At 46.5% G+C, this 20,763-nt stretch overlaps 1 long non-coding RNA gene and 1 pseudogene across 1 annotated transcript in view; one reads left to right on the top strand and one right to left on the bottom strand.

Moving 5' to 3' along the window:
* LOC136652357 (uncharacterized) overlaps positions 1-20,763 on the top strand; it is a 67,847-nt gene that overhangs the window by 2,641 nt on the left and 44,443 nt on the right. The gene's annotated exons all lie outside the window — the stretch shown is intronic.
* LOC136637346 (5S ribosomal RNA) lies at positions 16,505-16,620 on the bottom strand (annotated as a pseudogene).

Below are 20,763 nucleotides of genomic sequence, written 5' to 3'. Positions count from 1 at the left end.
TGGCCGCATTTGGGGAAATCTTACAGCTCTGTACTTTTAACAGGTTACTATGTATATGCTTTTAACAATGATAGTAAATGGAACTTACTCCTGAATAATGTGGGTAGGATTGCAGTCTAGGATTGTTAAAAATTTTCCTGCTTGAGGATGTTACTTCCATTCATGCAGTGGCATCACTAGGATTCATGTCACCTGGTGCAGGAGCCCTGCGTGTCACCCCATGCAGTGGGTGGGACTACACCCCAGGTGGTGGGTGTGGTGATGTACCATCACCTTGCCCCCACTGGTTTTTTGGCTGTACCTTTTGTTAGAACATAGATATTTCAGTGTGGTTTGTTTCATTGCATTCTGCATGAAATTACACATTGCTTGATATATAACATGATGGTATTATTCCTTCAAATTCTGATTTTAGTTATTTTGAAAACTTGTAGAGTCTCACACACACACACCCGTGTCAACTTACTAACACCTTATTGCAGCAGTTCTCAAACTTTTAGCACTGGGACCCACTTTTTAGCATGACAATCTGTCCAGGACCCATTGGAAGTGATGTCATGGCCAGAAGTGACATCATCAAGCAAATTAAAATAATTATAAATAATTAAATTAAAATAAAAGAAATAATTAAATAAAGGGGAGCAAGTCCTGTCCCACCAAGTGAATCTACTCTGAAGTAAGTCCTATTGTGGTCAATGGGGCTTACTCTCAGGAAAGTGTGGGTAGAATTGCAGCCTGTGAGCCCAAGCCTATGCATATCTACTCTGAAGTAAGTCCCATAGTGGCCAATGGAGCTTACTCTGTAGCCTGCCTGCAATAACCCCCCCACCCCCCCAAAAAGAATCAGTGAGATTTCCAGCCCTCCCCAGTGCCCAGTTTAAAGTTCTTCTATTTCAGGCACATCAATACAAAACCCACCTGGCTTTGCAAGTGCAAAATAGAAAACTTCACCTTACCAGTTGAAGCCTCTTTTTTTTTGGGGGGGGGGGAGATTGCCTTCTGGAGCATTTGTTACACTCCAGCTCCATTGGATCAGGACCATTCTGGTGTCCTCACATTCCCCTTTGCCTGGCCTGACCACCAGCCTAGGCACATCTGCCTACTTGTGAGTAAACATGACGTGAGGCTGCTTCGCTTTCCATGGGGCTCAATAGACTGCAGCTGGGAGGGAGGAAACTCCTTCTCCCTTTTGTGTCTTTGGGGGCTGCATTCATTGGATTGGGACCATTCTGGTGTTTTTGGATTCCTCTCAGCCTGCCCTTTCTGACAGACTATGGCAAGTATGCCTACTCATGAGTAAATATGCGATACGGCTTACTTTCACTTTTCATAGGGCTCCATGCATTCCCCCCCCCCCCGCTTTATTTGGCTATAACCTTTGAAGGAAAAGAGCGATTTCAATTCTGTTTTTTGCATCACACTCCACTGGACATTCCACATCCAATGGTGTATGGCATGACAGGGTAGCTCTGAAAGCTGCGAAGTTAGCGCATCCGCCCTAGGAAGTGTTACCCCTCGGCGTGTCACCCGATGCGGCCTGCACCCCCCTAGTGATGCCAGTGGCTTCATGACATCAGTTCTGGTGGGTCCTGACAGATTGTGATTCTAAAAAGTGGGTGCTAAAAGTTTGAGAATCATTGCATTAGAACATTGATACAGTGGTGTAGCTAGAAGGGCTGCAAAGCATTAAGTTTTGCAGGGGGGCTCAGTGTGGCATGCAAGCGGCCCTTCCACTTCCTCTTCAGTATCATTCTGGGCCGTGGGAGCAAAATGCCTCCATTTGCCTCCATAGCCCAGAATGGCTCTGAAGGGGAAGGGCCGCATGCATGCCACGCTGAAGCACCCTGCAAAACTTAGTGCTTTGCACCCCCTCTAGCTATGTCACTGTGTGGATACAAAGTTCTAATGGAATCCAGGTCCCCTATTTCCATAAAGTGTTTCTATATTGAGGGGTGGTGATGTGTAGTGGTTAGAGTGCTTGAGAAAAGCAGACTTAGAAAAAGAGACCCAGGTTCAAATCCCCACCGAGCTACGGGTGACCTTGTGCTGTTCACTATCCTTCAGCCTAACCCAACCTATGGGCTGTTGTGAGAAAAAAATGAGGAAGAAGGCCCATGCTTGCTGCCCTGAACACTTTAGAGCAGGGGTCTCCAAACCCCAGCCCGGAGGCCAGATGCAGCCCGCAGCCAGCCTCTCTCCGGCCCATGGCCAACCTCTTGTCTCCTGAAAGCCTCTGGCCCACTCAGCTGAACATGACCTGAACTGTGCTCTGATTGTGTCTGGAAAGTGTTCTGAGGGCCAGAGAGGTTGAATGAATGAGCTCATTCATTTATTCACTTATCTAAGTTTCATCTCTTATTTATTTAAATTTTATATTTAAAATTTTTTTCCCAACCCTCCACACCATGGCAGATATGTGATGCGGCTGCTTTAGAGGAAGGATGGCATGAAAATACACCTATTAATAATACAAGTGGAGCCTATTTATCTGTGTTAGTTCCATTCCATTATTTGGCACAATTAACAAAAAACACGTTGTGCTAAATTCCATAGAGTTACGCATATACACTGCAGCCTGACACTTCCAGATGGAAGGAAACTAAGGCAGCTGTTATCAATCCCCTCCCCTCCATACTCAGCCCTCCCTGTTGCCAGCTGCCCAGCTTCTTTCACAGTTGGGATGCTGATCTTTTAAGAGTCCAGCCCTATGCGTTTCTACTCAGAAGTAAGCCCCATTCCAGTCAATGGGGCTTACTCTCAGGAAAGTGTGGAGAGGATTGTAAGCTAAATCTCATGCTTTGCTTGGTGGGAAGGCATGCTTGTGTCCATGACAGCCTGCACCATGGGGGGGGGGGTATGCTTGTGTGATTGCCTGCACCATCTCAGTTGGGGGGGGGAATTCAGCAAACACTCCCTGGGTTTTTTAAAGCAATAACCTCCATTGCTACCACACCTGCCCCTGTGAGATCGAGATGATCCACCACGTGTTCTGGCTACAGAGATTTTTGCCCCCCCTTCCCCTCTTCAGGCTCTTTGCTGGCTCAGGGGCTCCAGGAGTGTTACTGTTCCTTTGCAAGGGGAACCTCTTCCAGGGCTATTTCCCTGCCTGAGTGAGGCAGAGCCTTTTTGCAGTGTTTTGGGCTGCCTGAAAATGGAATGAGATGCCAGTGCAGGGCAAAGGTGTGTGTGACTTTCAGTTCCCCCACCCTATTTGCGTTGAGACAACTCCGAAGATAAAAAATCTGGATAAATAGGCTGCACCTGTAATTGTGTAATCAAAGAGCATGAGGAAAGAAACCAGAGCAGGGTCACATTATGGTCCACCTGACAAATCTTATTTCTTGACCAGTGCTACTGTTCAAGAAATCCCCCCTTTAATTGTGTTAATTAATCCACCCATTCATTGTACTGCTCCTTAAGTAAAGCAAGACTCTCTGTGTTGATTGTTAATGAAGTCACCATGCTGTGTCTATCAATGCACAGGGGTGTAATTGCATGAAGCACAATGCAGTTTGAATTGAACAGTAAAGAATGAAGTGTTAATAGCACAGGAGGTTGGGTGCCTGACTGCTGAAGTATAGTTACTGGCTACTCTGCAGACACATTCATGTGCAGGGGAAATAACGGCCCTGGAACTCATAAAATCACTGGGGGTTGCGTCAGGGCCTCTGAGAGGAATTTTATTGGGGTACAAGGTTTCTTTTGGGCCGCTTCCCAAAGGAGGAGGGGGCAATGGGGCAGGCAGAACAGGGGGCAAAATAAAGCAGGGGGAGGGTGCTGACAGCCAGAATAGTCTTTGGAGCCCAGGTCTACCAGGCTTCTCAATGCAGAGCCCAGGTCTACCTGACCACGCAGCACTGCCAGCGAGATAAAGTTGTATGGGAAACCAAGCACACTCCCAAGCCTCTCTAAAATCTCTGAAATATAGAAAAAAAACTATTGCAAACAGACTGCTGGCGCATAACATTAAAAAGGTGGCAGAGCAGCTTTTAAACTGATCCCTGGGGGAAGGCCGACAGGAGCCGAGGGGCATCTGGTTCGGGACTCATCCCTATGGGATGAGGATGGGGAGGTTAGAGAACAACAAGACAAAGGCAGGGTAGGAGAAGAAATTGGGAAAGGTAGGGAGATGGGATGTGATAGACGGTTTGTCAAAATGAGAGGATGCGGGGACAAAGGAGCGAATAAGCAGCCCATCCTGGGGCATTCCGTGTATAAATGCTTTTATGCGAATGCCCGAAGTCTACGAGCAAAGGTGGGAGAACTGGAATGTCTGGTGACAAGGGAAAATATTGACATAGTGGGCATAACGGAAACCTGGTGGAATGCGGAGAATCAGTGGGATACCGCAATCCCGGGCTATAAACTCTACAGGAGGGACAGGCAGGGGCGTGTTGGAGGTGGGGTGGCCCTTTATGTTAAGGAAGGGATAGAATCCAGCAAAGTAGAGATTGAAGGTGGGTCCGACTCCACCGTAGAATCTCTGTGGGTTAAATTACCAGGCTTGTGCAGCGATGTAATACTGGGGGTGTGCTATCGTCCTCCAGACCAGAAATCTGATGGGGACCTTGAAATGAGGAAACAGATCAGGGAGGTGACAAGGAAGGACAGGGTTGTAATCATGGGGGACTTCAATTATCCTCATATTGACTGGGTCAATTTGTGTTCTGGTCGCGATAAGGAAACCGGATTTCTTGACGTGCTAAATGACTGTGGCTTAGATCAGCTAGTCACGGAGCCCACCAGAGGACAGGTGACTCTGGATTTAATTTTGTGCGGTACGCAGGACCTGGTTAGAGATGTAAACGTTACTGAGCCATTGGGGAACAGTGATCATGCTGCGATCCGTTTTGACGTGCATGTTGGGGGAAGAATACCAGGCAAATCTCTAACAAAAACCCTTGACTTCCGACGGGCGGACTTCCCTCAAATGAGGAGGCTGGTTAGAAGGAGGTTGAAAGGGAGGGTAAAAAGAGTCCAGTCTCTCCAGAGTGCATGGAGGCTGCTTAAAACAACAGTAATAGAGGCCCAGCAGAGGCGTATACCGCAAAGAAAGAAGGGTTCCACTAAATCCAGGAGAGTGCCCGCATGGCTAACCAGCCAAGTTAGAGAGGCTGTGAAGGGCAAGGAAGTTTCCTTCCGTAAATGGAAGTCTTGCCCTAATGAAGAGAATAAAAAGGAACATAAACTGTGGCAAAAGAAATGTAAGAAGGTGATATGGGAGGCCAAGCGAGACTATGAGGAACGCATGGCCAGCAACATTAAGGGGAATAATAAAAGCTTCTTCAAATATGTTAGAAGCAGGAAACCCGCCAGAGAAGCGGTTGGCCCTCTGGATGGTGAGGGAGGGAAAGGGGAGATAAAAGGAGACTTAGAGATGGCAGAGAAATTAAATGAGTTCTTTGCATCTGTCTTCACGGCAGAAGACCTCGGGCAGATACCGCTGCCCGAACGGCCCCTCCTAACCGAGGAGTTAAGTCAGATAGAGGTTAAAAGAGAAGATGTTTCAGACCTCATTGATAAATTAAAGATCAATAAGTCACCGGGCCCTGATGGCATACACCCAAGGGTTATTAAGGAATTGAAGAATGAAGTTGCAGATCTCTTGACTAAGGTATGCAACTTGTCCCTCAAAACGGCCACGGTACCAGAAGATTGGAGGATAGCAAATGTCACGCCTATTTTTAAAAAGGGAAAGAGGGGGGACCCGGGAAACTATAGGCCGGTCAGCCTAACATCCATACCGGGTAAGATGGTGGAATGCCTCATCAAAGATAGGATCTCAAAACACATAGATGAACAGGCCTTGCTGAGGGAGAGTCAGCATGGCTTCTGTAAGGGTAAGTCTTGCCTCACAAACCTTATAGAATTCTTTGAAAAGGTCAACAGGCATGTGGATGCGGGAGAACCCGTGGACATTATATATCTGGACTTTCAGAAGGCGTTTGACACGGTCCCTCACCAAAGGCTACTGAAAAACTCCACAGTCAGGGAATTAGAGGACAGGTCCTCTCGTGGATTGAGAACTGGTTGGAGGCCAGGAAGCAGAGAGTGGGTGTCAATGGGCAATTTTCACAATGGAGAGAGGTGAAAAGCGGTGTGCCCCAAGGATCTGTCCTGGGACCGGTGCTTTTCAACCTCTTCATAAATGACCTGGAGACAGGGTTGAGCAGTGAAGTGGCTAAGTTTGCAGATGACACCAAACTTTTCCGAGTGGTAAAGACCAGAAGTGATTGTGAGGAGCTCCAGAAGGATCTCTCCAGACTGGCAGAATGGGCAGCAAAATGGCAGATGCGCTTCAATGTCAGTCAGTGTAAAGTCATGCACATTGGGGCAAAAAATCAAAACTTTAGATATAGGCTGATGGGGTCTGAGCTGTCTGTGACAGATCAGGAGAGAGATCTTGGGGTGGTGGTGGACAGGTCGATGAAAGTGTCGACCCAATGTGCGGCGGCAGTGAAGAAGGCCAATTCTATGCTTGGGATCATTAGGAAGGGTATTGAGAACAAAACGGTTAGTATTATAATGCCGTTGTACAAATCGATGGTAAGGCCACACCTGGAGTATTGTGTCCAGTTCTGGTCGCCGCATCTCAAAAAAGACATAGTGGAAATGGAAAAGGTGCAAAAGAGAGCGACTAAGATGATTACGGGGCTGGGGCACTTTCCTTATGAGGAAAGGCTACGGCGTTTGGGCCTCTTCAGCCTAGAAAAGAGATGCTTGAGGGGGGACATGATTGAGACATACAAAATTATGCAGGGGATGGACAGAGTGGATAGGGAGATGCTCTTTACACTCTCACATAATACCAGAACCAGGGGACATCCACTAAAATTGAGTGTTGGGCGGGTTAGGACAGACAAAAGAAAATATTTCTTTACTCAGCGTGTGGTCGGTCTGTGGAACTCCTTGCCACAGGATGTGGTGCTGGCGTCTAGCCTAGACGCCTTTAAAAGGGGATTGGACGAGTTTCTGGAGGAAAAATCCATTATGGGGTACAAGCCATGATGTGTATGCGCAACCTCCTGATTTTAGGAATGGGTTAAGTCAGAATGCCAGATGTAGGGGAGAGCACCAGGATGAGGTCTCTTGTTATCTGGTGCTCCCTGGGGCATTTGGTGGGCCGCTGTGAGATACAGGAAGCTGGACTAGATGGGCCTATGGCCTGATCCAGTGGGGCTGTTCTTATGTTCTTATGTTCTTATGCAAAAAAAAATAGCATAATCGTATTTAGGGTCACACTAGAATGTTCGGTGTCCTGCGTGCACCAAAATGAATTTCTGCAGCAACTGTAGTCCACAGCTGTGTTCCTGAGCTCCTATACACTCATTCATGGTTTTTGGATCCACAAGACGAAAAGCGACTGTAGCAGGTCTGTTTCCTCCCAGATTTGACACTGTGTTAACCCCATCATATTATATACCGTTGGATGCGGAATTTCAAGCGGAATGCAATGCAAAAAACCAGAGTGAAATATCTCCTTTATATTAAAAGTTATGGCCAAAAAACAGGAGAACAAAAATGCATGGATCCCTATGGAAAGTGAAAGTGAGCAGCTTCACGCATTTACTCGCAAGTAGGTGAACTTGCCTTAGTCAGAAAGGGCAGGTTGAGAGGAATCCAATGACACCAGAATGGTCCTGTTCCAATGAATGCAGCCCCCCAAAACACCTGAGAAGAAAGTCCCTCCCTCCAAGCAGTATTGAGCCCTATGGAAAGTGAAACTAAGCCTCACAGTCACGTTTATTCATGAGTAAGCAAACGTGCCTTGGCTGGTGGTCAGGCCAGGCAAAGAGGAATGTGAAGCCACCAGAATGGTCCTGATCTGATTGAACTGGAGCTCAGCAAATGTTCCAGATGGCAGCCTCCCCCCCCCCCCCCACTAAAAAGGATCAAAACAGAGGCTTCAGCTGATACTGTGAACTTTTTGGAGACTTGCCAAGACAGGTGGATCCTGACTGTGATCTGGTTTAAACAGAAGTTCTTAAATTCAACTGGGCACTGGGTAGTGCTGAAAACCTTACTGGTTTTGGAGGGGATGTTATTGCAGGCAGGCTTCAGAGGAAATTCACTTGGTGAAACAGGGCTGGCTCCTACTTATTTAATTATTTATTTTACTTTAATTATTTATACTTATTTATTTTAATTTGCCTGATGATGTCACTTCCACCATGACATCAGTTCTGGTGGGTCTTGGACAGACTGTCATTCTAAAATGTGGGTCCCAGTGCTAAAAGTTTGAGAACTGCTGCAATAAGGTGTTAGTAAGTTGACACCCCTGGGGGTGTGTGACACCACTAGTGACCAAAATAACTAAAATCACAGTTTGGAGGAATAATACCATTGTGTTATATCAATCAATGTGTAATTTCCTGCAGAATGTGTTCTGTCTTTGTTCAATCAAATGGTACAGCCAAAAAACCAGTGGGGGAAGAGTGATGGTACATCCCCACGCCCACCACTGCGGTGTTGCCCCGTGCACTCCATGGGGGGTGATACGCTGGTCTCCTGTACCGGGTGACGCGAACCCTAGTGATGCCACTGTGTGGTTCTCCTCTCCATGCTTGTGATGTTCCAGTGGTTCGAACTGAAGTGTTTGCAGCTTCATGGTTGCATGAAGGATTCACACCCATATCTTTCTGATCCTCACTATTCCATGCTGGTTTGCCTTCAAGACTACATACCGTATACTGAAAGCATTATAAGAGCACATTAAATTAACAAGAGTTGGTTGGGATACTATTTGCATTTTTTCATTTTCATTTTTAATGTCTGCTGGCCACATGCTTGTAGTTTTATCTATGTCCCGTGCAGCTGGTGAAGATTACAGCACCTTTGATAATGTTTCCTAGAATAAACTGATCTACCTGAATTAACTATTTAGTGCTTATTTAAAATCAACCTTTGTTAATACAGAGAATGGAAACTTCAGTATAAGCTTCTTGGGGGGCTTTTAAATGGCCCTGCCACTTGTAGTCTCTATGAAGTGCTAGATATTATCTATAGGATCTTTATTAGTCCATGTTAGAAGGGTTGGGTGGTCCCCCTTTCTTCAGCATTCTGGGAATAACTCAATCATAAGGATGGGGCCAATTATGGATGCCTTCTCCACCCATTTTGCACCCTCCCTCCCAATGGAGAGCAGATTGCATAAGAAATACACATGTGGTCCCAATCCTATCCAACTTTCCAGCACCAATGTAGCCTGTCTAGCATGGGATTGCTCCATGTAAAAGTTGTTTCCATGTTGCAGAGTGGGTGCGCATGTGAAGGGCACTATCAGAATCTCAGCAAGGTACTGGTCGGTCCTCAGCATCCGTGGGAGTTCTCTGCATCCATGGGATGTAGAAAGTCATGGATAAAGAAATCCACGGTCTGACCTGGTTTTTGAGGTGCAGGGAGGTTGCTCATGACCTCCTTGCGCCTCAAAGTGTCTGCTGGAGCCTTCTGTCAGGCACTTCTGATTTTTGCAAAAATCTCTGGTCACATCTGGGAAGTCCTCAGTGGGGCCTCCAGTTGCAGGTTCAGAACACCAGTGGGTCAAATCCACGGGATCTGAATCCATGGATAGTGAGAACCCACAGTATTTGACTTTATTTTGCTCCTAGAAATAGTGGACTTTTCCCCCCTCAGTCCTGCATTGGGCTTTCCTTTTAGCATGATTTACTAAAATGACATTGAAAGAAAAGCTCAGCAAGAGGAGAATGGCCCTTCCACCGCAGCATGCACAAGTGTCAATCATGTCCATTTTATCTGACCCATTGAACCCTTCTTTTTAAACAAATGGATGAATTATTTTTTGTCTGCATAAAAATCTGAGGACAGTCAGTTGTTTTCAAAGAACGAAGCCTGTTTTTATTCGGGGGAATAGAAAACAAACCTATACCAGCTCTCACTTGTCAGGTATTTCTAACAGAATTTTTTTTTTCTTCTAAAACTGTGATTTCAGACTCTTGGTTGGGTACACAGCTTCAGAATTATTAAACAATACACACTATATTGTAGATCACCACATGAACAGGAGCCTTGTAAGAGAAGTGAACAAAACCCACACAGCACTGTGTACAACTCAAATAATTGCTTTGGCAGCATAAGTAGGAAACTTGTAGAGGATTTGCTGCGGTTCCAAATTTCTGTGGGATTTGATTCGGGGTGTGAAAGATGCTGTTTCTGGCAGGCAAAGCCCGCACAAAAAGACAAGATTCCCCTTGGGAAAAAGTACATTTTGTGCTGAAAATTGCACAGTGCAATTTACCTCTCTTGGCCTGCATTTGTTTTACAGCTTCCAGCACGCTGGCCATGCTAGCAATTTTCCTTGCAAGCTTGATGCTAGAATACACTGCTGCCTCCATTGTAATGATTCTGTATGGTGCTGCTCTAGCCACTGCATCTCTACAGTAAGGACCCCCATACACTTTTGAATTGGACACCATTTTTGTGTAGTTTGTCATTTGTTTTTGAATTGTGCTTCTAGCATGCTAAAGGCACACTAGCGACTTTACTTCTGGCTATTTTCAAGCCAAAAAACAAACGCAGCCTTAGTAAACTCCTTGCCAAAAGAGGAAGGGCGTTGAAGGTGCACTGTGGCTTGCCCACACTGGTGCCTGTCCTGGAAGCAAACATTTTTTTTTGCTCCTATTTTATCCCCTTTCAAAAGATTCCTGAAGTAACTAGAAGACTTTTCCTGGAGAACAACATTTCAAGAAGTAGGACCTCTCATTTGGCTTAGCGCTGTCATTTGACTCCTGCTCCTAGTTTTTCACCATCTGATATTCAACATTTTAAAATCCTATAAATGGTACCAATTTCTTTTTATATTATTTGTAGAGCGCAAGTCCTTCTTTTGGCACAAGGAGATAACTGGAGTTGGGGAGAGAAGAGGAAGCAAGAATAAATTGGAGAAGAATTCATGGTGGTTTTAGGGTCCTGTGGCCAAGCCAGTAGCCACCACTTCCAAAGAGTGCCCCTCACTTGAGCAGTTTGACAGGAGCCCAGGTCTACCCATCTGGTAGACCTGGGCCCCACAGTCTCAGGCAGCCACACAGACCTGGGTTCCAGAGTCTTTTCCAGCATACTGTGAAGTCTATCTGGATAGTCACTCCTCCCAGATGGAGTTGCTCTCCTCCCTCACCTGATATAAGTGGCAGCTCTGGTGGCTCCTACCGTACAGTTCCTCCTATGTACAGCTGGCTCAAAGGCAGTTAGAATTGCTTGCCACTGCTCCCAATGGGCACTAAATTCATTTTCATTCCTATCCACTGAAATTCATAGTTAAGTGGAGCTTTGAACCGGAGTCTCCCCAGGCGTCTAATCACTGCACCATACTGATCTTTAATAGAAATGTACCGATCGATAAATACAGCCCTCAGAGTGCTGAATTCTGTGCCCTAATAATACCAAATGCCATGCTTTTCCTAGGTTTGGCTCACAATCATGGAACAAACACACACCGCTCTGCCAATCACGGTGCGAAGACGTGAACCAAAGCCAATCTGAGACGGCATCAACAAACTGGTTCCCAACGGCATCTTGTGCCTGAACCAAACTCCCGCTTCCACCTCTGAATGACAGAGCAGAACTTGCTGTTCCATTGACATGCAGCTGCTGTCATATATACCTTATAAACAAACAGCAATATTGACACCATTAATGCTCTAACGTCGGAGCACAAGCCCCTTCTGCTGTGCTTTAGCTCCACACGGTGCCAAGAGCAGAAGGCTTGCTGCCAAAATTGAAGTCACGCCAGCATTTAATTGAATAGACCTTCTATTTTGCAGTCTGTTAACTGCTAGCTGGGTGAGAAGACAAGCTCGGCACACAGGTAGTACAGTAGTCAGTTTCTTGCAGAAAAGGGGCCCACATCTCCCAGGGATAAAATTCCATCACTTTCTATGCTTTTTGTGGTGTGAATAGTCCCCAGCCTCATCATGCAATAAAAAATGTTATGTTGTGCTCTGTGGTGAAATGGTAGGATTTCTGGAGCCCCTAATTGAAGAACAAAGCATCTAAAGTAAATAGGATGTAGTGCGTAGTATGTTGGATTCTGAGCAGTGATGCTGGGGTGTGGACAAACCCTTCTTTAGCTCTGAAGTACATGGGGCAGGGGTGGGCCCCGGCCATGTTGCTGCCCTTGTCAGGTCTACCTGAAAGTGTTATTATGGAATTGGGTCCTGAGCTTCCTATGAGAAGGAAAGGGTTTGGGGTTCTTGTGCCTGTATTAATTTTGCAGCAGGGCCTTTTCCATGGTGACACCAACCAGGTTCATCTTGATCCCCCTAATGTGTGTTACAGTCTCTGAGCTCCCAATCCTATCCAAAGTTCCATTCTTTATGTAACCTCAATGCAGCCCCAAGGTATAACAAACATTCCTTTATCTTAAGGAGGCCCCATCACCTCAGGATGCAGCTCATGCCCCATTGGCACAGCTGTATCGGCACCGGAAAGTTGGATAGAATTGGACGATGATTCTGCCAACTTGATATGTTTGTTCTTAAATTGCTTGTTGTATTGCAATGTGTATGTAAATTGGACTTGTGTTACCTGGGGCTGGATTATATTATTTTCTCTTTTATTCTTTTATGCTTTGGATGGAAGCCACTTTGGTCAAACCTTTAAGACAAGTGAGATATAAATGTTTAAAATAATGATAATAGAAGAGGAAATTTCAACTGGTGTGGCTAGATGCGAAGGCTGCAGGGTAGTGAACAAAAAGGCTCAACTATCCATCCCGGTCTCAGCATGATTCCACCTTTTGTGAAAGCCCACTGAGTCCTTCTGATTGTTCCTACATATAAATGCTTTTGTAGCACACCTGGATTTTGCCTGCGCAACTGTTGTGCTTTCTTGTGTGGCTTTCTCTAGGAGCCTTTCTCCCTTGAGGATTGCCTGCCTGCGTCCTAGTTCCAAACTCGGTCTTGGTTCAGGTGCTGACCTGGAATCAGCTCTGCCTCTGAAGTGACCTTCTGGAGAATCGGGCCCCAAACCCCATTCAACTTTGGTTCCAATCAAACAGGATCTTGTACAGCGGCTTCCTGTCTGTTCACTGGCAGAGAGAGGGAGAAAGAGAGAGAAGGGGAGGAGGTGGGAAGCCATAATTCAACAGATAGTTAAGGTGTTAGTTGCAACAAGCAGTGGCAAAGGTGAGGTACCAGTGGGTTGTTTGCCCACAAAAAATGAACGCGTTTGTCCCCTGCTGTTAAGAAATGAAAAGGGGCATTGAAGGTGGTGCTGCCTTTCCCCTCACCTTTTCTCACAACTTGAGGGAATGCTGCCTACTCTTGTGGGGGGGGGGGGATTGAGGAAGGTAGCCTGGGAGTTGGCATGGTAACTTCATTTTGCTAGGTTACTCACATGTACTGTACAATACGGGTCCTGATCAGCAATTATAATGTCAAAAACTCCTAGGAACATGCGTTCCTGTGTTTGCTCTTTAAATCTCTGCATTGCTTTAGTGGGGGGGGGAGGAGAGAGAGGCAGGAACGGGTCTCATTCCATGAGATGACACACACCAATAGCTCAGAAAGTGTGGACTTCTAAGAGACTTGTGAAACTGTGAAAGCTGTGAAACTTGAGGTAGGCAGTGTGCTCTTTGCAGAGAGGTGTGTGGCGCCATCCTGAACTCCTTTGCATACAGAATCATCTCTCAGCTGGCAACCCCTCTCTGGACCCTGGCAGGAGCTATAACATTTGTAATGGTTAAAGAACTGGGATGTTCATAGTGAGGCTTCCAGCACAATAATGGTGAGGGTCTCAGCGTATTGCTCCTCCCAGTGAGTAACAGAAGCACAGTCAATGTGAAATTATAAACTGTGCTTGACCAGCATAATTTATGCAAGTTACAGAATTCAACTTTTCTGTTTCTGTTGCAGCATTTGGAATAATTTGGCACAGAAGCTTGATTTTAAGTGCACACAGCTCCACTTATGGGTTTGTAGCAGGCTTATTACTCCCTTTTAGCAACTGTTTTGCCAAATCCCAATCCACTGGGCCTTGTAAACCAGTCCAATCAATCAGAGTTGCCAATAAGCCAAGTCACTGTCCAAAGTCAGGTTCCAGGTAGGTCAGTCCAATCTGTCAGGTTATCCAAATCAAAGTCCAAAGCCAAAATCCAGTCACAATCCAGTCTGATTCCCAATTCCATAAACCAAGTCAGTCAGCCAGTCTCCTCTCCTACCTCCAACCTGCACTCCTTCAAAACCCACCAACCTTTCTGCCTCAGGTGCTCCCTATACACCTGAGGGATCTCCTTATGCTCTAGTGGCTGCAGCTGTGCAGCACACCTCCAGCTACCACCTTGATCCTGCATTTACTCAGAGCAAGGGGCACTGTGGACACCACACCCTATCTCCTCGGTAATATCTTCCACAATTCCAATACAGCAACTATTTATTAAGAGAAACCTTGCAGGCTTGATGATGAAGATGATGATAGGCCATATTACTAGAGCATGTACTCTGCATGCAGAATTCAATCCCTTGCACCATCTCCAGATAGGGCTGGGAAGCCATTTCTGTCTGAAATTTTGGAGAGCTGCTACCAGTCAGTGTCTACAATACTGAGCTATACAGACTACTGTCTGACCCAGTATGTGGCAATTTTATATGTTCATCAGTTCCAACTACTGCATTGTCAGCCTTTTGAGAATTGCTTCTGCAGATAAAGGAAGGTGCTTTCTGTTCCTTCAAAGGCAGGAATTGGAGGAGACAATGGCTCTGAATTGCAGATCAATAGCATTATTGTGTAAGTAGATCAAAGGATGGAGAAGCGGTACCAAAGCTCCCCTCCCTGCAGTTCCATTTCTCCTGTTCACACATGGGTATGAGAATGGGGGAAAGAGATGTACAACCTGCAGCTTGTGTAGGCTTAGCCTCTTTGGAGGAAATAGTCTAGATATTTTTGTGCAAAAATTTTTCAAAAGGCCAGTGGTTTTTTACAGGAACCACATCTTGTAACGCAAGCAATAAGCTTAATTCTTTTCTTCTGTGATTCATCTGATTAATGGTGCCTCCTCCTGCCAGTTCTGAATGGTGTGTATTTAATCCTATTTAACTCCCAGGACATGGTGTGTCATTAGAGGACTAAAAGGCATGATGCGCCAACCAGATGGTGATTCAAAGCGCTCATGTGGGAGGCAAACAATAGCGTGCTTGCCTTTCTCTCTGCTTAATGATTATTCCATTTCAAAGCGCCAGGGACTAGACTGTGAGGAACATGGGCAAGGCCACCCTCCCACTGCACTGTCGTGCAGAAGCGGCAAGGTTTCAAGGACTCCGTGGTGTGACTGTAGGTACTGTGAGTGCAATGATCTGCTTAACTTGCAAAGCTACCAACTGCATCACCAAAGAACAGAACCATACAGACGGGAAATGGGGCAAAAAAAGTCACCCCTGTTAATATCCATTTGAGGAAGAAAACTGGAGAGGAACTGCAAAGGAGGAACTGTCTTTCCAGGTCTTTTGAATAAGACTATTTGCTCAGCATGCATTCATGCATTTCAGTGCATTCAACTTCAGGATTCTGATTTTGACTCTGTGGGTGTTCTGGATAGAAAAGCATGGCTTCTGATGCCATAGCTACACCTTCTTTTGTTGCTGCAGAGCTGATCTCCAGAATATGATCAGGAACCCCAAGATAATCTTGTCACTTGAATCAGGGTAGGAAAAAAACAAGACTGGGTGCAAAACAAGAGACCCATGAGACAGAAGCCCAAAAGAAAAGAGAGGGAACCTTGCAATAAATATGTAATACATGCAATATGGTATAGATGCAGTGCATAGTTACAGAAAAATGGTAGTGCGTATTATTTGTAGCACCAATAATCCAAAGGTATAATATATACAAAATCACTGGTGGTTCCAAATTCTCTTTAAAAGGGCTATCTGAATCCTGGGATCCTTATTCAAAGGGATGTCCATCTGATTTCAGGTGCCTTGTTCATAATGGTCCCCTTGGAAGAACAAAAGTCAATAATTACAAATCCATCATATAATGCTAAAAATATTGTATAAAGTATTATGAATATTTTCAGCTCAACAGGGAGGTTCGGAGAGTTTCAAAGCAGGGAGGGGGGAGGAAGGGGTTGTTCAGAGGAGGGAGGGAGGGGTTGAATCCTGGCAGCAGTGACTTGCGTGGGATGCTATCCCCCTTTTCCCAGTCCATCCTGCCTCTTTCCACTCGTTGAGCTTGTACCAGCTACACAGCTGGTGTGGGACCCAGGAGAACCATAGGTGGCCAGGAGGCCTACCAAGACTTACCTTTGGTTGGCCTTCTCATCTTTCTACTCACCACTATAGCACGCAGCACACACTCCATTGGCATGGTTGCAGGCTATTGCATGTTGGGAGATACGACTGAATTGTTAGTCATATAGTGATTGTTACCTTCAAAGATACTCCTGCAGACCAATCCTATCCTATGCGGGATTGGCTTGTATTGTTGGAGGCTTTTGCGACAGTAGAAGACTCTGGTTGGTTGGCAACCTTCAGTCTCAAAAGACTGTGGTATAAGCCTACAGCACCCAGTATTCCCAGGCGGTCTCCCATCCAAGTACTAACCAGGCCTGACCCTGCTTAGCTTCCAAGATCAGACGAGATCAGGCATGTGCAGGGTAAGGTTGAATGCTATTAGCCAGTTCTGCCGATGTTGGGAAGTGGCTGCCTATGGAATGCGGAGCACTCTGTCAGTGGCCATTTTGGGAGGACTGCCACCAAAGGCGGTAGTGCTCCTTCTCCATTGCCAGATCTATCCACAGACACTGGAGCAGGTAAGGCTGCAAAGTGGGCAAGGGGCAAAACACGGTGGGGAAGGGGAACCGACAGGGGCACAGAGGCTGCAGGAGGAGATGGATCTGGCAGTGATGGCATGCCCTGGTTCCTGTCCCCTCTTTTTACAACCTCCCCACCCCCTTCCTCTCCTCTGACTTCTTTCCTCCAGGGAGACTCACTGCAGAGCGGGAGGCTTATGGAGGGGTAAGGAGATTTAAATCCCATTTCTCTTCTGAACTTTACTCCCAGCCAAGGGGGTTTAATATTATCCCCCTTGGCTGGGAGTAAGTTAGCAGGACTTCCTTTTGAGTCAAGCCATTTCTGCCCAACGTTGCATATACACAACAGGGACCAAATGTGTGTACCTGTGGGCCAGGCAAAAATGCGTTAGACACTCGTGGATCTGGCCTTCACATTCAATTGCAACGGCAAACCTGCGTAGCAGCCCATGATTGAACTGATCCTGTGAGAGAGCAATTTGCCATGCTCCTCCAGGGAGAGGTAATTAAAACCCAGGACCACACTGGAACTCACTGCTTCTCAGAGGATGTAGGACAGTGTGGCAGCAATAGCCTGTCACAGTCCGTTTTGCCCCATGGCAATCCCTCCTTCTGTGAAGGTTTTGTTTGCCACTCATGTGCAGCAGATGGCAGCAGGGTCCTAGGCTGGCACCCCTACCTCCAAGCTGTCAGGCAGAACACCAAATTGAGTAACTTGGACAGACCATTTGAAAAGACCATTTCCTTTGGTGCTGATAGGGAGATGCCTAAGTGGCATTTTCCTTTCGTGCTTGAGTGGCTCTGCAGTTAAAATTCCCCAAATTGAATGATTTCCACCTATCATTCACCTCCGGCACTTTTTTCATATCCTGCCTCTGAGTTTTTGCACTCTCTGGTGCCAGAGGGCTGTTGTGATTCTAAGTCTAAATCTAGGGCTAACTGCAGTGTTCTCTGCACAAAATATTGAACTTTTTCAAATCTTGTTGCCTGGTTTTTAGTTTTCCCCAATGCTGTGCTACTTGGATGGCATTAATTTGAGTGAAGGACAGAAAACTGAATGGGTAGCCTGCTATTTGCGCTCTGCCTGCCTAATGCTTATCTATCACTATTTGACAACCAGGTTTCTATTTAAAGAGAGGTGCGGAATACAATGAATTCCCTGGGGAAGCAATGTAAGTGGGTCATACTTGATCAGAAATACACTGGAGGAGTCCTGCCTCATTCTCACAAAACCTGGATTTCTGCAAAAATTGGGGTTACCAGGTACATGGTGGATTTCCAAGGGAAACTCACAGCAGTTTTTTCTTTCATTCCAGAGCATACCCCATGGAGGAACTGCTAGGACTTTACAGTGGATTCTAGGTGCCAGCACGCACCATTGCAGGGACATGCAGTCAGGGGAGGCAGAGCCTCACCAGACCCAACAAGTTAAAAAAGAAAAAAAGCACAAGTATCTGGTAAATTTAAAAAAAGTACCATATTTCTGCACCACTGTTTTGCCAAATTCCTATCCCTAGCATGTATTTACTGCTGAAACGGAGACGCCTGCGTTGGCTTGGTCATGTCGTGAGAATGGATGATGGCCGGATCCCAAAGGATCTCCTCTATGGAGAACTCGTGCAAGGAAAGCGCCCTACAGGTAGACCACAGCTGCGATACAAGGACATCTGCAAGAGGGATCTGAAGGCCTTAGGGATGGACCTCAACAAGTGGGAAAACCTGGCCTCTGAGCGGCCCGCTTGGAGGCAGGCTGTGCAGCATGGCCTTTCCCAGTTTGAAGAGACACTTTGCCAACAGTCTGAGGCTAAGAGGCAAAGAAGGAAGGCCCATAGCCAGGGAGACAGACCAGGGACAGACTGCACTTGCTCCCGGTGTGGAAGGGATTGTCACTCCCGGATTGGCCTTTTCAGCCACACTAGACGCTGTGCCAGAACCACCTTTCAGAGCGCGATACCATAGTCTTTCGAGACTGAAGGTTGCCAATAATAATAAGTCCAAGCTTCACTTAGAGAATTATGCTCACTTTAAGCTAATTAGCTTCCCTTCTTTCCCAACAATGGCCCTATTTCTGCCCTGCAGCACTGCTGGACCCCACCACCAGGGTAGCTCACCTGTTCAACCTGCAGAGGTCCTCCTTCCTCCCTTCTCCTGCCAGTAGTGCCTCCCACCACTACAGCAGCACCTTGGTTCTCAGCAGGTCTTAGGCATGGCAGCCACATACAATCTCCAGTGTCTCCAGCAGTCTCCAAAGTCCATTCACTCATCAGCAGTTCCAGTAGTCCATTAGTTCCTCAGTCCATTAATCCTTTAATCCGTCAATCCAGTCTCAAGCTTTTCTCCTACTACTACCCACAAACCTTTCCTGCATCAGGTGCTCCTTGAGAATAAGACAGCTAATATTGTAATGCCATTGTACAAATCGATGGTAAGGCCACACCTGGAGTATTGTGTCCAGTTCTGGTCGCCACATCTCAAAAAGGATATAGTGGACATGGAAAAGGTGCAAAAGAGAGCAACCAAAATGATTGCTGGGCTGGCGCACCTTCCCTATGAGGAAAGTCTACAGCGTCTGGGCCTGTTCAGTCTAGAAAAGAGGCGCCTGAGGGGGGACATGATTGAGATATACAAAATCATGCAGGGGATGGACAGAGTGGATAGAGAGATGCTCTTTTCCCTCTCACATAACACCAGAACCAGGGAACATCCACAAAAGTTTAGTGTTGGGAGAGTTAGAACAGACAAAAGAAAATATTTCTTACCCAGCGTGTAATTTGTTTGTGGAGCTCTTTGCCACAGGAAGTAGTGATGGCATCTTGCCTGGATGACTTTAAGAGGGGATTGGACAAATTTCTGGAGGAAAAGTTCATTACAGGTTACAAGTCATAGTAGGTATGTGCAAGCTCTTGGTTTTAAAGGCAGGCTGCCTTTGATTGCCAGATGCAGCGGAAGGCACCAGGACTCAGGCGGTGTCTGTTGTCCTCCCTGGGATATTTGGTGGGCCACTGTGAGATACAGGAAACTGGACTAGATGGGCCTTTGGCCTGATCCAGCAGGGTTCTTCTTATGTTCTTATGTCCTTATATCCCTAGAGCAGCCATTTTCAACAACTGTGCCGTGGCACACTGGTGTGCCACGAGTGGTCCACAGGTGTGCCACAGGAATTTGGGAGCAGGTCATTTATTAGTAGGGTCAGTGGGGGCTGTGACCCACCAGCAGCATGTTGTGCCTTGTCAATTGCAGAAACCTGATGGTGTGCCTTGACAATTCCATGTCTTGTCAGTGTGCCATGAAAAAGGTTGAAAATCGCTGCCCTAGAGACTTCATTGCCTCTAGTGGCTGCAGCTGTGCAGCACACCCTCTACTGAAAGCCCAGGCCTTAACCCTGTATCACCCAGAGCCAAGGGCCACTGTTGACACCACATCCTATCTCCTGTAGGGATCTTGTGCATTTCCATTACAACCATTCCTGTCTTCTACAGTACAGTCAGAACACACATTACAATACACAGGGAAGCAGCTAGCAGCAGATTCACTGCAATTATGGCTGGCTTCCAATGAAAAACGGTCAGGGCAACTGGCTTCCAATGAAAGAAAGCAGGGTGTCTGCATCCTCAGTCACTGGGGAGGCAGCAGGCAGAGTTGCCTCAGTTCTGTTATAAGAAAATCATGAAAAAATCAGGGAGCCTGCACAAAGGGACTGGCACTTTAAAGCACCGGGGAGGCAGCTATCCAGTTGCCTCAGGGGTGTGTGTCACTGAGCTCAGCATGTGCTGCTGATTTGCCATCCTGCACAATATTTATTGGGGGCTCTCTGCTGCCCCCCATGGGATCAGTTGATGAATCTGACCCCAAGCCTTGTTTCCTATCCTGCAGGATGCAAATCCTGGAATGCTTTTAACTGGCAGTAGCCATGCATAGGATCTGTGAAGCTCCATCAGCAGTGAACCTCTCCAGCCCTGTGCCCTGGGACAAAAATCTGCAATGACCGTTGCCGCCTCCCC

The sequence above is a fragment of the Tiliqua scincoides genome, chromosome 1 (genome assembly GCF_035046505.1).
Source record: "Tiliqua scincoides isolate rTilSci1 chromosome 1, rTilSci1.hap2, whole genome shotgun sequence".
Classification (NCBI taxonomy): Eukaryota; Metazoa; Chordata; class Lepidosauria; order Squamata; family Scincidae; genus Tiliqua; species Tiliqua scincoides.
Note: the sequence above shows the minus strand (reverse complement) of the source record. Positions and strands in the feature narration are given on the sequence as shown.